The following is a 13,830-nucleotide window of genomic DNA, read 5'->3' on the forward strand; positions in this document are numbered from 1 at the left end:
AAGAAAGGACCACCACTGCCACTGACAACAACACCCAGTGTGGTTAGCAGGTCAGGCAACAAGTATCCAAGGATGTTTCCTCACCTTGGCCACAATCCTGCAAAGACTTATCTTTCCCTTGTCTGTATGTAATGAATATTCTCGCTGACATTTTAATATAGCATGGTCCCTTTCATACTAAGCCAAAGACAGCAGGACCACCATCCATAAGGTGAAGCTGAACTCCTACAATATGCCCATGAGTTCACTATACTTGGTAAGGATGCTTTAGGCTGGGATGATACTGCCTTGAGAAGGAGGCTGGACTAGATGACCTTTAAAGTTCCTTCTAGCCCCACTTTCCTATGATTCTGGGACTATCTTATTTTAGGGAGTATAGTCTGCAAGAAAATACAGTAGCTCCATCTGTTTTCCTTAACGCATGTTACCTAAATTCCCATCAAGCAAGTAATATTTTAAGTCCTAGTGCCTACCGTGCCATTACTCAAACTGTCTAATCAGAGCAGACAAAAGTCTGGAGCTAAACCTTTAGTCTGACCTGCATCACAAACCATCTGTCCCACACTACAGTTTCCCACCTTACCCATTTACTTATGCAATTGTGTTCAAAATTATGTATAGAAATGTACAAAATCAGTGAGTAAAGAGCAAAACTATAGTGTTAAATTTGTACTATCCTTAGTTTATATAGTATCATATACAGGCCTGATTTTGGTCCCAGTGAAGTCAATGGCAACATTTTCCCTGACTTATATGTTGCAAGACTTCCTGACACAGAGCATTTTCTGCAGGGTATTATATTTGAGGACACAGCACCTTGCAGGGCTGGCTCCACAAATTGTTGTATTAGTGTTAAAATGTTTCCTGCTTCCCTTTAAGAAACTGCAAAAATCTTAAGAACCTGATCTTTCAATGGACCTATTAATATGCTTGTTGTTAGATATGTCCATCAATGTTTATAGCAGGGCTGTCCAACTGGAGGCCCACCTATATACTGCATGCAGCCCCAAGGGGTTATTCTGCAGCCCCTGGGCTCCTGGTCCTGGTGCCACTCCCCACCTCACCTCCATGCCACTACTGCTGGAGTCCCTGGGCTCCCCCTCTCACCTCCAGCTTCCACTTCCTGCCCCTGGAAGTGGGAGCAGTGTGGTAGGACCAAAGGAGCCTGCAACCTGACAGCTCATGTGCACCTGTGTGGTATCAGGTTGAGGAATACCATGTGGCATGGTACACAATCAACACGTCATGTTACCAGAGTGCCTGGTGCCAGCGGCCACCATTCACTCAGAAGCTGGACAGCCCTAGTTTATAGGAATGGACCTTAAGTGTATATCTTTTAAAACAGAATACCAAAACCCCCCTGTCATTATTGTGTAAGGTATCCAGGTTGTAGCTGTTTTGGTCTAGAGGCAAAAGGAATAACAACTCATGGTAGAGGTGATACCTTTTATTAGACCAACTAGATTTTTGCAAAAAAATAAAATTTTATTGAAAGCTTTGGGGCACAAGCACCCTTCTTCAGGCATAGGAGAAAAGATTTTAAAAGTTTTCCTAGGTAGACATTAAAGTTCAATATGTGAAATATGAAACATCATAACCAGAAAGAAATATGACTACATCCTGCTTACCACCAAACAACTTTGAGGTAAACAAACTACTCCAACTTTTCCCTGAGCCTATTCTGCATATAAAATAAATTGCTCCAAACAGGAGATTCTACCACATCTTCGACTCTCCTATGAAATATGAACTTTCATTTCTACATAGGAGAACTATTACAATCTTTTTTCCTATGCCTGAAGAAGGGTGCTTGTGCCTGAAAGCTTGCAATTAAAGGAACTTCTTTTGCAAAAATCTAGTTGTCCTAATAAAAAATGTCATTATTGTAACACTTATTACTTACATACATTTATTTACATGACTTAAAGATAGTGATTTTATCTTGTAACCAGTTTGAATATTTGCACTTTCAGATACTCTATGTATATTTGCATATTTTGACCTCTGTAATACTAATAAAAATAATTACTACTACTGTTCTGTACACATTTTGTATTATGTTGGATCAGACTAGCGGCCCATCCTCTAACCTAGGGATGGGTAATTATTTGGGCTGGAGGGCCACTTAAGGAGTTTTGGTTAGCTGTTGCAGGCCAGGGTGGTGGGGGTGAGTGTTGACCCGGCCCAGCATGCTGGGGGCTGGGGAACAATTGATCCTATTTGGCCTGAGTTCTGTCTGTCCTGCACCCACTTGTGGGGCACCAAATGAAGAACACGGGAAGGTGGGGTCTCCATGGAGACCAGCCCGGGACCCCTGGGGCAGGGTATGTTCAGCTGGACAGATGGGATGGGGCTGCAGGCAGGCAGGGAACAGTGTCCAGGACAAAGACAGATGGGTGGGGCCAGAATCTTGGGGTGCTGACAGTGTGTGTTTGGGACCAGGTATAGAGCTGCAGTCTTCTCCCTGCATGTCCTTGCAATGGGTGCCAGTTCCACAGGCAGAGATGTGTGGGGAGTGGATCACGGGTCTGCTCCAGGCCCCAGCCCTAAGTTGTCACTACCCAACAAACCTGGTCCCCACTCCCACCAGCTCGTCCCACTCCCACCAGCTCGTCCCACTACCAGACGACACTTCCCACTTGCCTGCCCACTTGTGGCCCCATCCCATCCGCCTGGCCGAGCATGCCCTGCTTGCAAAGGTCTCAGACTGGTCTCCATGGAAACCCCACCTGTTCCATCCAGTGCCTCTGGTGATGGGTATGGGGTGGACCAGCAGTGGCAGCTGATCAGTGAGCCACTGCCCCAGAGGCTGCTGGGAAACTGAGTCTACCCATAACCTGCTGTGTGACCAGAGGCAGTAGGACCGGCTGTACGTGCCACTGCCCATGTTGTCTGCCTATGCCTAGGCTGGAGGACCATAGGCCAGACAGAATCCCTTGGTAGGCTGGATCTGGCCCACGGGCCATATTTTGCCCACCCCTGCTCTAACCAGTTTTTGACAGCAGCTGTTATCAAGTGCTTTGGAGGGTGCAATTAGGAATCTCACAGGGAACACATATGAAATAACTTGCCCTTTGAGCAAATTTCTTCTTAACCCTTTTCAGATCCAGGTTTGCTTATGGCTCACTACAGGAGGGCATGCAGCCTTTTTTTTAATCCCATCTAAAGCTTCGGTGGAACTTGGGAAACATTGAGGTTTACTTGATTAACTGCAAAATACTGCTTGAATCATATCCAGGTTATTAAAGGCTTTCAAAGCTTTCCTCAAATTGAATTCATGAGCTCCAACTTTTAGAAAGTATCAGGAAAATGTATTCTATAAAGTATACATTTATATTCAGGATGATCCAGAGTTGTGACATTGTGCTCAGTATTTTTCCTTTATTTAAAGCTCTATCTTACTTTTTAAGAGAATTCCCCTTGATTAGGGGTTCTAAATATACTAAGAAATCCATACTTCTGACATTTTTTACTTAGCCAAAATAGTCCAAGAAGGTCATATTAAGTGTGAAAGACATTTCTCCTAGCTATTGATTTGAGACTATAAATATAGCCCATCTGTAAAGCAACTGATGTATTGAACAAAGATAGCGTTTGTCGCAAAGTCTTCTGAGGTAATTGAGGATACTGGTATTTCCATTGATATTAATGGGCCAATTTGCATCAAGTCCTTAAAACTTATATTATTTGTGGGAAATATATTAAAGTTCTACCAGTTCTACCCAAACTGTGGCTTACTTGTATCAGTTCTGTACATACGCACATTATGAAATTATAACCAAATATTATTTTGTGTTTGTTCTATTTATGTTTTAAACAAGGACCTTTTGGGCCTGCAGGATGGTAGCAGTGTCTGTCCCCCAGACATGGACCATTTCTAGCATTCCATGCCTATTGTCTTCTGCATGCTTACCCCAGGTCCAGAAATACATCCGTGAAGACATTCTGCTTGCTTTGAAAGTGGCATGTTTGGAACCATTTCTGTGGGGATATGCTGTTGCTGCAATGTAGGCATGACCTTTGACTGTGAAGTGTACTCTACCTTCCCAACACAGGCAAGGATTAAATTCACCTCAAGTCTATTCTGTCTTTTTCTTCAAGCTACCATCTATCAGCTGCACCATTAGCAAATGTTATATCATTTGTATCATTGGGAAACTCCAAAATAAAAGTTTAGCACCAGTCCTAACAACTACCTTTCCCTGACCAAAGCACTTCTATGGGCCATCTGTTTAGAAGAAACCATGCCTCCTTCCTGTAGCTTTTTCAGTCTTTACTGCTCATCAGGCACTAATGTGCCCTTTACCCAACTGGTTCTAATAATCCCCTCTATACCTCTCTTTATATAAGTAAAACAGACTAAAATTAGCTTTTCTCCTTCCCTTCTGGAGTAGAAACCTTCTCTGCCATGTCATTTTTTTTAGCCCTGGGGTCTAAAAACTCTTTTGGAAAGGTGTCAGTGACTATACAAAGTGAAAAGTGGTGGAAAATCAGTCCCAATATTTTTTTTGAGATTATTTTCTTGAGCTGGTTTCCTTTCCTTATCTATTCCTTGTCTTAATCAAAACCCTAGCAGATACTATCATATGTGTTTGCATTATTCATGAACCTTACTTAATTCATAAAACTTAATTAAATCAAAACTGTCCTTTGTCATGTCTAACATTTCATATATTTCCAGAACTTTAAATAAATTGTAGCAGGATGCTGCTTTATTGTGCAAACCTTTACATACTTCTTTTAGCTGAAGCAGTATTTGAAATGCCCAGAAAGAAAAAAAAATGCATATATCAGGGTCTAAGTGGAATAATTACAAAAATGTAGTGTTTGTTTGTATGTAGTTTGTACGTAGCACTCAAAAGACTGCTTCTTAAAGGTACCTGCCTCAAAACAGTGCGAGCCTGTAAAGGGTCAGACTACTCTGTTACATCATGGTTATCATTTGATTACTACACTGTATTATTTGATTTTTCACTCTGAACTCATGTGCTAAATGTGTTAACTGCTGGATGTAACTCCATTTGAGCTGATTGAATAACAATGGAGAATACATAGCACTATAAATAATTTAGCCCAATATAAACTGTTTCAATCTGTCACAATCTAGTAAAGAGGTGTCATTTTTTTATAAAAGTGCACATTTGTTTCTGACCAAAAAATGTTGTCTCCTCTTGCTGCATTTCCTCCAAAAGAGAACATCACGTCTGTGTTACTGTAGTTGTGGTTATCACTTTTTATTTAAGCAATTAGCCAAAATGTCAGTTCTTGTAGGTTGTTCCTATTAGATGATGTAGTCAGTTTCCTTTCTTTTTTCTGGTGATGCAATCCTATTTATTTGCAGAGAATGTACATAAATTCCATTTTTCCAGAATATACTAGACTCAGACAGCACGAGGCAGTTTCTTTGCCCAGAGTCCCAAGCTTATTTCTTGCCCAACAGCTTTTTTCTTACCTTTTGCAAGATCATGATGCACTTTTTTCTCTGGCTTTCCTTGGCTTCTGACTGCCTTCTAAAGAGCTTTCTTAGATACACAAAGCTACCCCAGTCAATTTCCAGTCCCTCTGTTCATTACCTGATCACTGAGAAAGTTCCTGAGTTGTATGACTTAATTCCTACTCCAGCTTTGCAGTTTTCCTACTCCAGCTTCTGTTTTGGGCAAAGACTTTTATGGTTTAAGTTTTCCATTCCCAAAAGGATCAATTGTTTTTTTACATTTTCCTGAGGGACAGGTAGCTGCTATGCTAACCAACTTCAACAAGGCTTCATGAGCCCAGCATCACATTATATTATGACATGTGCCCCTACATGTTACTCTTGTCACCAAGTTCTTTCTCCTAACATGAGAAAACAGAAGCTATTTTGGATACAATGATAGAATGTTTTTAATTTGCTGGTAGGCATTGCAAAGTGAGCTGAAGAGGAATTTGCTCTTTGTCTTGGGCTCTTATTAGAATCAATTTATGAGGCAGAATTGCTCCCTGGAAAGCATGCATTCACGTTGGATTATGAGTCCTGAGAGAAGGGATAATGTGCATCCTGTTTGCAATCACCTTTGTGCCAGGACTTTTCTGTCTGTGTAACTACAAACATGTAAATTTCTTCACTCAAAAGCCAACTTGCAAGACCCTGGACATCTGCTACCGCAACCAGAAGGGCAATGTTGGTACTAGAATAAGTAGTAGGAAAAATACAAAAATTGTAAAGGGTCAGCTTTACACAGAGTAAGTTTATGTAGAAAGACAGAGCTGGACCTTACAACATTTGACTTTAGGCACTTCAAGGACTCTTGGCATTTCAGACTTGAAGTTTGGACTGCTAATCTTCCGGTAAAAAAAAATATGCACAAACCTCCAAATATTCAGATTTACTTATTTGTATTGACATTTTTTCAAATACAGTAACACATTTAAAATCATGATCTTTATGGAAATAAGGGGCTTTTCTGTTCCTTCATTGGCAGTGGTGTGGAGCTTACCACCCCAGCAAGGCCTCTGGGAAACACTGTCACTCATCACCCACAGGCAGATCACTGGCTCTTCAGGAGAAAACTACTGTTAACCCCTTCACAGTTGCTGTCAATTCAGCAGTGCTTCTGCAAGGTTAACACTGGACTCCATCCCTACTGTTTGATGGCCCAAAGAGAAGCAGCAGCCATTACAGTACAGCATCTCCATGCTTCTGCTTCATTGAAGAACATCAGCTTTCTGCTTAAGATATACACCTCAGTTTCTGAGGGCTGATTTTTTTTGGAAAAGGTGTTTGTGGCATGTGACGAAATTAACTTAGTCCCAGATTTCCAGGTTACGATAAGCAAATATTTTTATTATCTAATATTCAGATTCAAAACCATACATTAATTCTCAGACATCTTACATCATCTTACTAAAGTAGAATATATTTGATCTGTGAAGCAAAGTGTCCTGGGGAGGGACGTGCAAACAATAAGAAATACTTACCCACAACAGGAGACACAGTGCAACAGGGGTGGAAGAAAGAGCCCGTGCAGCTCATCAGCCACTTATTCATTCAATTAAGGCTGGCCAGTGACATCAGCCACAAGCGCCAGCTGGCAGTCATAAAAATGGTGGCTGATGCCACAGAGAGGGAGAGAGAGAGGCGGGGGGAAAAGGACCCCAGCTGGCTAGGGGAAAGGAGGAGACCCCGACCACAGGTCTGGCAGAACCCGGAGAACCGGGAGTGAACTGGGGCAGTGGAGAGCAGGGTGGCATGCTGAGAGCCCGGGACGAGAGGGCGTCAGGCAACAGGAACCCCAGACCTGAACAAGGACCCAGGGATGAATCAGAGACCTGGCAGGATCCCAGGTGGGAGTGTCAGAGCAGCCTGGGTGAAAGGGGAACCACACCGGAGGGAAGAACCCTGAGGGAAGCCCCAGAGCGGTCATGGTCGGGACGGGTATTGCCGTCATTTTTGGCCGAGTTGATGGCAGAGCAGGAGAAAGTCCCAGGGACGGCTGATGACAAGAGGAACACCCTGAGCTAGAGTAGGGGTTAGAGAAAAGTAGAGGAGCGGGGTGTGGTCCTGCCAAGGAGTGGACCTGCATTTAAGGTTCTGTTGACGAGTTGTTTTTTTTCTGTTTCCCCATGCGAAGGGGTTGAGGAGGGATGGCCTTTTGAGTTTCCCTGAGTATCGGGGCTGAGGGGAGAGCCTCAGAGATTTTCTTTATGCTTCCCTGGGGGAAGGGACTGGAGGGAAGGAGGAAGACAAAGTAGGACTAGAGCTGAGGGAACAGGTCCCGTGTTGGCTACCAGTCGAAGTAGGAGGCTGGCAGAGGGGCACAACTCCACAGGTGAGGCTGAGGCCAACGGGAAACAATGCACACAAGGTGGAGTGAGGCCGGGGTATAGGGGTGGCGGAGCCCCATGAATGACCGCTAGGTGAACCATGGGCTAGTGAGCGAACCAGACGACTGACCCCGTCCACTGAGGAACCAATAAGTCATGGCAGGCAAGAGGGGGATGGCAAATCGTGGAGGACACACCTGCTCGGCAAAAGACGTGAGCCTGGAGAATGCCCAATGCGCACCACCCAGCCGAAGGCCGGTGGAAAGCGGATACCTGGAGCCCAACGGTCACACAAAGCAAACTTTACTTTTATCACCTAAAACAAATTGTCTTGAGTATTTCCCCAAATTACAACTGTTATTGAGCACTGTAGTCATATCTCCTTGTACTGTGTCCCTCAGGATAATTACTACAAAATTCTTAAAGCAGCTTCAAATGAACAGATGTGACTGACTGACCAACAATAAGACCTCTACTTAATGCAGAATTCACTCAGTTTCTTAAATGTTGCAATGCTTTGCTGCAGTCAGTGGAGTTAAACCAGGACTGACTTTGGTTTATGGAGTAAACAAAGTTTTCATAATTTTAGGGGTATTATTGTGATTCTTTACATAGAAAAAGAGCAGTGATATCTGGCACAGACATTGAATCATGAAATTTAGCTGAGTTATCATTGTATTTTTCAGGCTATTATTAAAATATATTAAGCAGACTTGTAATCTTTTAGATGTAAATATACAAAGGCATAAATGGGAGGTATTGATGTAATTTAGGCAATTTACCCAATGAAGCCACATTAATTAAAAGCTTTTACTTTACTAAATTAAATATATATTCTTTCCAAGACTCATGTATACATCTCACATTGATTTATCCAGCATCGACACCAGTTAAATCATGTTATATTTAACCAAATCAATTCACTGTTTTATAAAATGTAAAATCTGAAAGTATTTCAAATGTAGGTTACCCACACAGATAGATCTTACAGTTCAATTTGTCCTTCTTCAGAGCAGAGAGAAAAAAATGGGACAATTTACTGTTTGAGGTTCCCTCTGGCAGTCTGGGTCTTGTAAATCATAGCTAGTCCTACCTTCTGGAAATGTTTAGTATTAGATGGCTGGTACTGGAAATAATACAATTTTGTTAATGTAAAATTCTTAATAATGGGAAAGATGTATATTTAGTCACTGGAAATAAAGACAGGAGTCAGAACTCCTGGGCTGAAGTCCTGGTCACTGACTCATTTAGGAGCTATTCAGGGTCATTCACTTAAATTCTTCCTTAATGAACGTCTCAGTTTTCCCATGTGTAAAGTAAGAGCAATACATACTTCAAAGGGATATTACTGATTCATTATTCATCCATTTTTGTAAAATCCTTGAGATCTTTGTATGAAAAGGATAAAATATTAATTTCTGAGAGCATTCTGCACTACTTCTAAAGCCAAAATATTTTGTTTACTTTCCACCCAATGTAGACTCACTATTTACAGTAGTATAAATTGAGAGTGATTAGAATAGCCTGCTTTACATCTTATAGACTTAATTAAACCCACAGTGCAGTTATAGAAATGTAATTTGTACTTGGAAACCACTCTGCCAAGAAACACAAATCAAACCAGGATTTAGTGGGTAAATACTAATTTTCTAACCAATCGGATACTGTTGCATGCCATCTTTGCTTAGCGTGTTTTTCCCACTACAACGCCTAACAATGTAGCACACTGTACAAGAAGAATAATTGAGCTCAGTATAGTTATATAAGTAAAACAGACTAAAATTAGCTTTTCTCCTTCCCTTCTGGAGTAGAGAGCTTCTCTGCCTTATCATTTTTTTATCCCTGGGGTCTAAAAATTCTTTTGGAAATGTGTCAATGACTATACAAAGTGAAAAGTGTATAGTTGCAGTATTTTTTTTCGCGATTATTCTCTTGAGCTGGTTTCCTTTCCTTACCTATCCCTTGTCTTAATCAAAACCCTAGCAGATACTATCATATGTGTTTGCATTATTCATGAAACTTACTTGCTTAATTCATAAAACTTAATTAAATCAAAACAGTCCTTTGTCATGTCTAACATTTCATGTTTCCAGAACTTTAAATAAATTATAGCAGGACGCTGCTTTACTGTCCAAACCTATACATACTTCTACTAGCTGAAGCAGTATTTGAATTACCTCAAAAGTAAACATTTTAGGCATATATCAGGGTCCAACTGGAATAATTACAAAAATGTAGTGTTTGCTTGTATGTAACTATGAAAACATCACTGTCAATGGATATGGATTCCTATGAGTATTTGCACGCAGTTTTATTGATCAAGTGGAAATGATTTGCCTATGCTGAGCATATGAATGACTCACTGGTTCAGCATGCAAGTTAAAACTGCCTGAGGTCAACTTAAAATTTATGCACCCGATGTTTCAGTGTTCATTTTTGGGCATTCTAATTAATCTAATTGTAGTATTTGTACATAGTACAATATTTATTATATTACCTTACCACAAGAAAAAACAACTACATATTTATACCCGATCTTTGTATTATTGCTGCAGTGAAACCAGAGAAATTGAATCTGGTTGTGGCTTTGTTGATGTAAATCAGGAGTAGGTTCATAGACGTAAATGAATGATACCATTATCAAATTGGCATGAGGTCATATTCAAAGTTGTCATGTTAGGAAAGTTCAGTAGTACTGCTCAGAAAACTACAGCTCAATATACCCAGGTGAACATTAAAAAAAAAAATAACCATTGCAAAACAGGTAACTCACTGGCTCTTCATGCAAAAAATACTGTTAACCCTTTCACAGTTGCTGCTAATTCAGCAGTGGTTATGCAAGATTAACACTGGCTTCCGCCCCTACTACTTGATGGCCCGAAAAGAAACATCTGCCATTACAGCACAGCATCTTTTTTCTTCTACTTCATTGAAGAATATCAGCTTTCTGCTTAAGAAACATATCCCAGTTTCTGAGGGATGATTTTTTGGAAAAGGTGTATGTGGCATGTTACTAAATTTACTTAGTCCCAGTATGATAAGCAGTTTTTTAAAATGATATGATATTCATATTCAAAAGCAGATATTAATCTTCTTCACAACACCTTACATCACTTTATTAAAGCAGAATGTATTTGATGTATGCAGGCCAGCAGATGGCAGCTTGGTTTTTGGAACCCCCATACAGCTGGTCAGATACCAGCCTCAACCCAGCCTGGTTCCTCCCATGAGGACATTAATGAGGAGTCAGGCGACCAGGGAGAATGATATAGACTATGAGCCTCTGACAGAAGGTCTGTACGACTCCTCCTACTTCCTGTGAGACTTGTCATATAACATGGCGTGTGTGTGTTCATGTGCGTGTTTGTATGTGCACATGCATGCACTCCTTGAACCTCTGCCCCACTCCTGCCTCAGCACAATCCCTGCCCCCGGTCTGTTTGGACACCTTGGCTCTGATTTACCTTCTGGCCTGACCACAATACTGGCCTGAAGACCCAGCACCACAACACTTTGGCCACAAGACCCAAACTGAGACTGATACTTGGCATGACCCCGGTTGCTTATGGTATTTGCCAAGTGACACCCTGTAGCCCTATTGAACCTAACAGTGTGCTACACAATGTTGCAAAAAATAAAATCAGTGTGTTGTAAAACCTCTAAGACGTTGGTTTTAAAGCTGGACATATAAGTAGCAATCAGTGAAAGAGTTTAGAAACCAATCCTTTTTTTTTACTTTATTAAGCTCCTACAGGAGTTTGCAACCTTTTTTGATCAGCCAGATGCGGAGCAGTGTACTCCAGGTGGCTGGAAACTGTGCTGGTGGTGCTGCGGTGCTGCTGCTGTTGCTGGCCTTCATGAAACGTTTTGGGGTGCTAAGCCCTGTTAGCCCTGGCCTTCTGTCACCTATGGGAAGATCTTAATTTTGTGGAATGGGCCTTTAAGGAACATGTTCTGGATTGGCATGCATATTTTTTTCCAGTGGGGGGAAACATTTTCTCCAAATAACTGTCAGGAAAAAAAAAAAACTTGTACTCCACAACAGGTAGTAATGAACACAAATGGGAAGCATTCCACTGCAACTTCAAGGTGACCCTTTGTGTTGAAAGGTTCCAGTAATTGTAGGTCCTAGAACAGGGATTCACAACCAGGGTGCCAGGGTACCCAGGGTTGTGCGGAGATACGCAGATAAGCACAGGCTCAGGATCAGGCCCTCCCTGGTCATTCCCCGACTCCAACCTCTTGGCAAGGAAATAAGCACAGTAATACGTTCATTTTTTAAATAAGGTACGACTCAATTTACAAAACTTAAGAGGCATGCCTTGAGTCTAAAAAGTTCAAGAATCTTTGGCCTAGAGATACAGCCCATGTTGTTCTTTGCTTTTATGTAATACCTTAGCACAGGGGTTGGTAACGTTTTTGGGCAGAGTGCCAAAAACACCTGCAACCTCAACTTGTAATGTGTTGGTGTGCCGGGGTGGATGGCAGGGCAGCCATGAGGGGCTGAATCCTTGTGGCAGTGCAGCCTCAGCCCCTTCCCCACTGTCTGCCCCAAGGTATGCGTGCACCAATTGCCAACAACAAACCAGGCTGTGGATCCCCGTGTGCTTGCATCTTTCCGGCTGCCTGCCGATGCTGTCCCAGGTGCTGGGTAGACCCCTGCTGCCCTGCATGGAGTTCGGGGTGCTCACAGAAGGCAACAGGGAGGCTGCAAGCAGCTGCACTAGAGTTAGGGTGGCCATCAAGCTACCTCAAGACTAGAGGACAGTTGTATTTTTGCTATGAAATCGTGTTCTTTCAACCATTCTGAGTTGAAGGACATGTTTCGCTTGCGTGTTTTGAATTGAGGGTGATGTCAAACAGATTTTGAAGACAAACATTTAACGGCGGCAAGCAACAGCTGTAATGTAAGGACATCATTAGGAAGCATGACAAATAGAATCGCTGTTGGCATTTGCACGACCAGTACAAACACGGAATTAATTAAATGACAAATATATTAACCAATGAAGACAAACAATCTGAATTTCAATTGTGGGTTGAAAAGTCGGGTGTCTCATGAGAAAAATAGCGGACATAAAGGTGTCTGGTTTCATATCAATAGAGGACAGAGGACAGAGTAGCAGAAAACAGGACTGTCCTCTATAAAACCAGATGAATGGCTACCCTAACTGGAGTCCACAGAGCCCTGGCATGGCTCATTGCCAGTGGTGGGTGCATGTACACCTCATGGCAGATAGTGGGGAAGAGGCTGGGGCTGTGCTGCCACAATGATCGGGTCCCTCACAGCTGCCCTGCCAACTACCCCCAGGTGTGCATGCCAAGGAAAATGTCTTCACATGCCACACTCTGGCATGTATGCTGGGGGTTGCTGACCCCTGCCCTAGCACAGGGGGCCCCTTATGGGAGCTTTTGAGTGCTACTAAAATACAAATAATCAATAGTAACCGAGTTTAACTCTGGAAACCTCAAGTTCTACAATATCAGCTCCTTAGGAATCTAATAGAAGCAGCACCGGATTGTACTGAATGAAGCAAAATGCTGTACTTGACATTTAAGGAAATGGTTTTAGCGTGAGCAGGGCCTTTTTTTTATTTGCTAAGTTCTCTCCCTATGCCTCCTTTATCATTCATGCTCACTCCCTGATTGTAATTTTGTTTTGTTAAAGCATATTTATATATTGTATTAGCTAGCAGACTTTAGTCAAGAAAACATCCTGATGTTTTGTATTTCTCTTAGAGCAAGTGAATCACCGTTGGCAGCTTACATGGGAGTGTTCTTAAAGTTTCAGAAAGGCAGGGCTATGGTTTATTCTATGTAGTTACGCAGATACTTAGCAACCTCTGTGTACTCTATGTGGTCACATACACTGGTGAAAAGATAAAATGGTAACTTTAAAATGTAAGTTAGCTTGAATACATTTGTAAGAGCAAAAGGCAATCAGGACTCATAGCAGAGATGATATCTTTTCTTAGACCAACATGATTTTTACAAAAAAAAATTTAATTGCAAGCTTTCGAGCACAAA

Source organism: Crocodylus siamensis, chromosome 5, assembly GCF_052110815.1.
Source record: "Crocodylus siamensis isolate JL-2025a chromosome 5, ASM5211081v1, whole genome shotgun sequence".
NCBI classification, from domain to species: domain Eukaryota; kingdom Metazoa; phylum Chordata; order Crocodylia; family Crocodylidae; genus Crocodylus; species Crocodylus siamensis.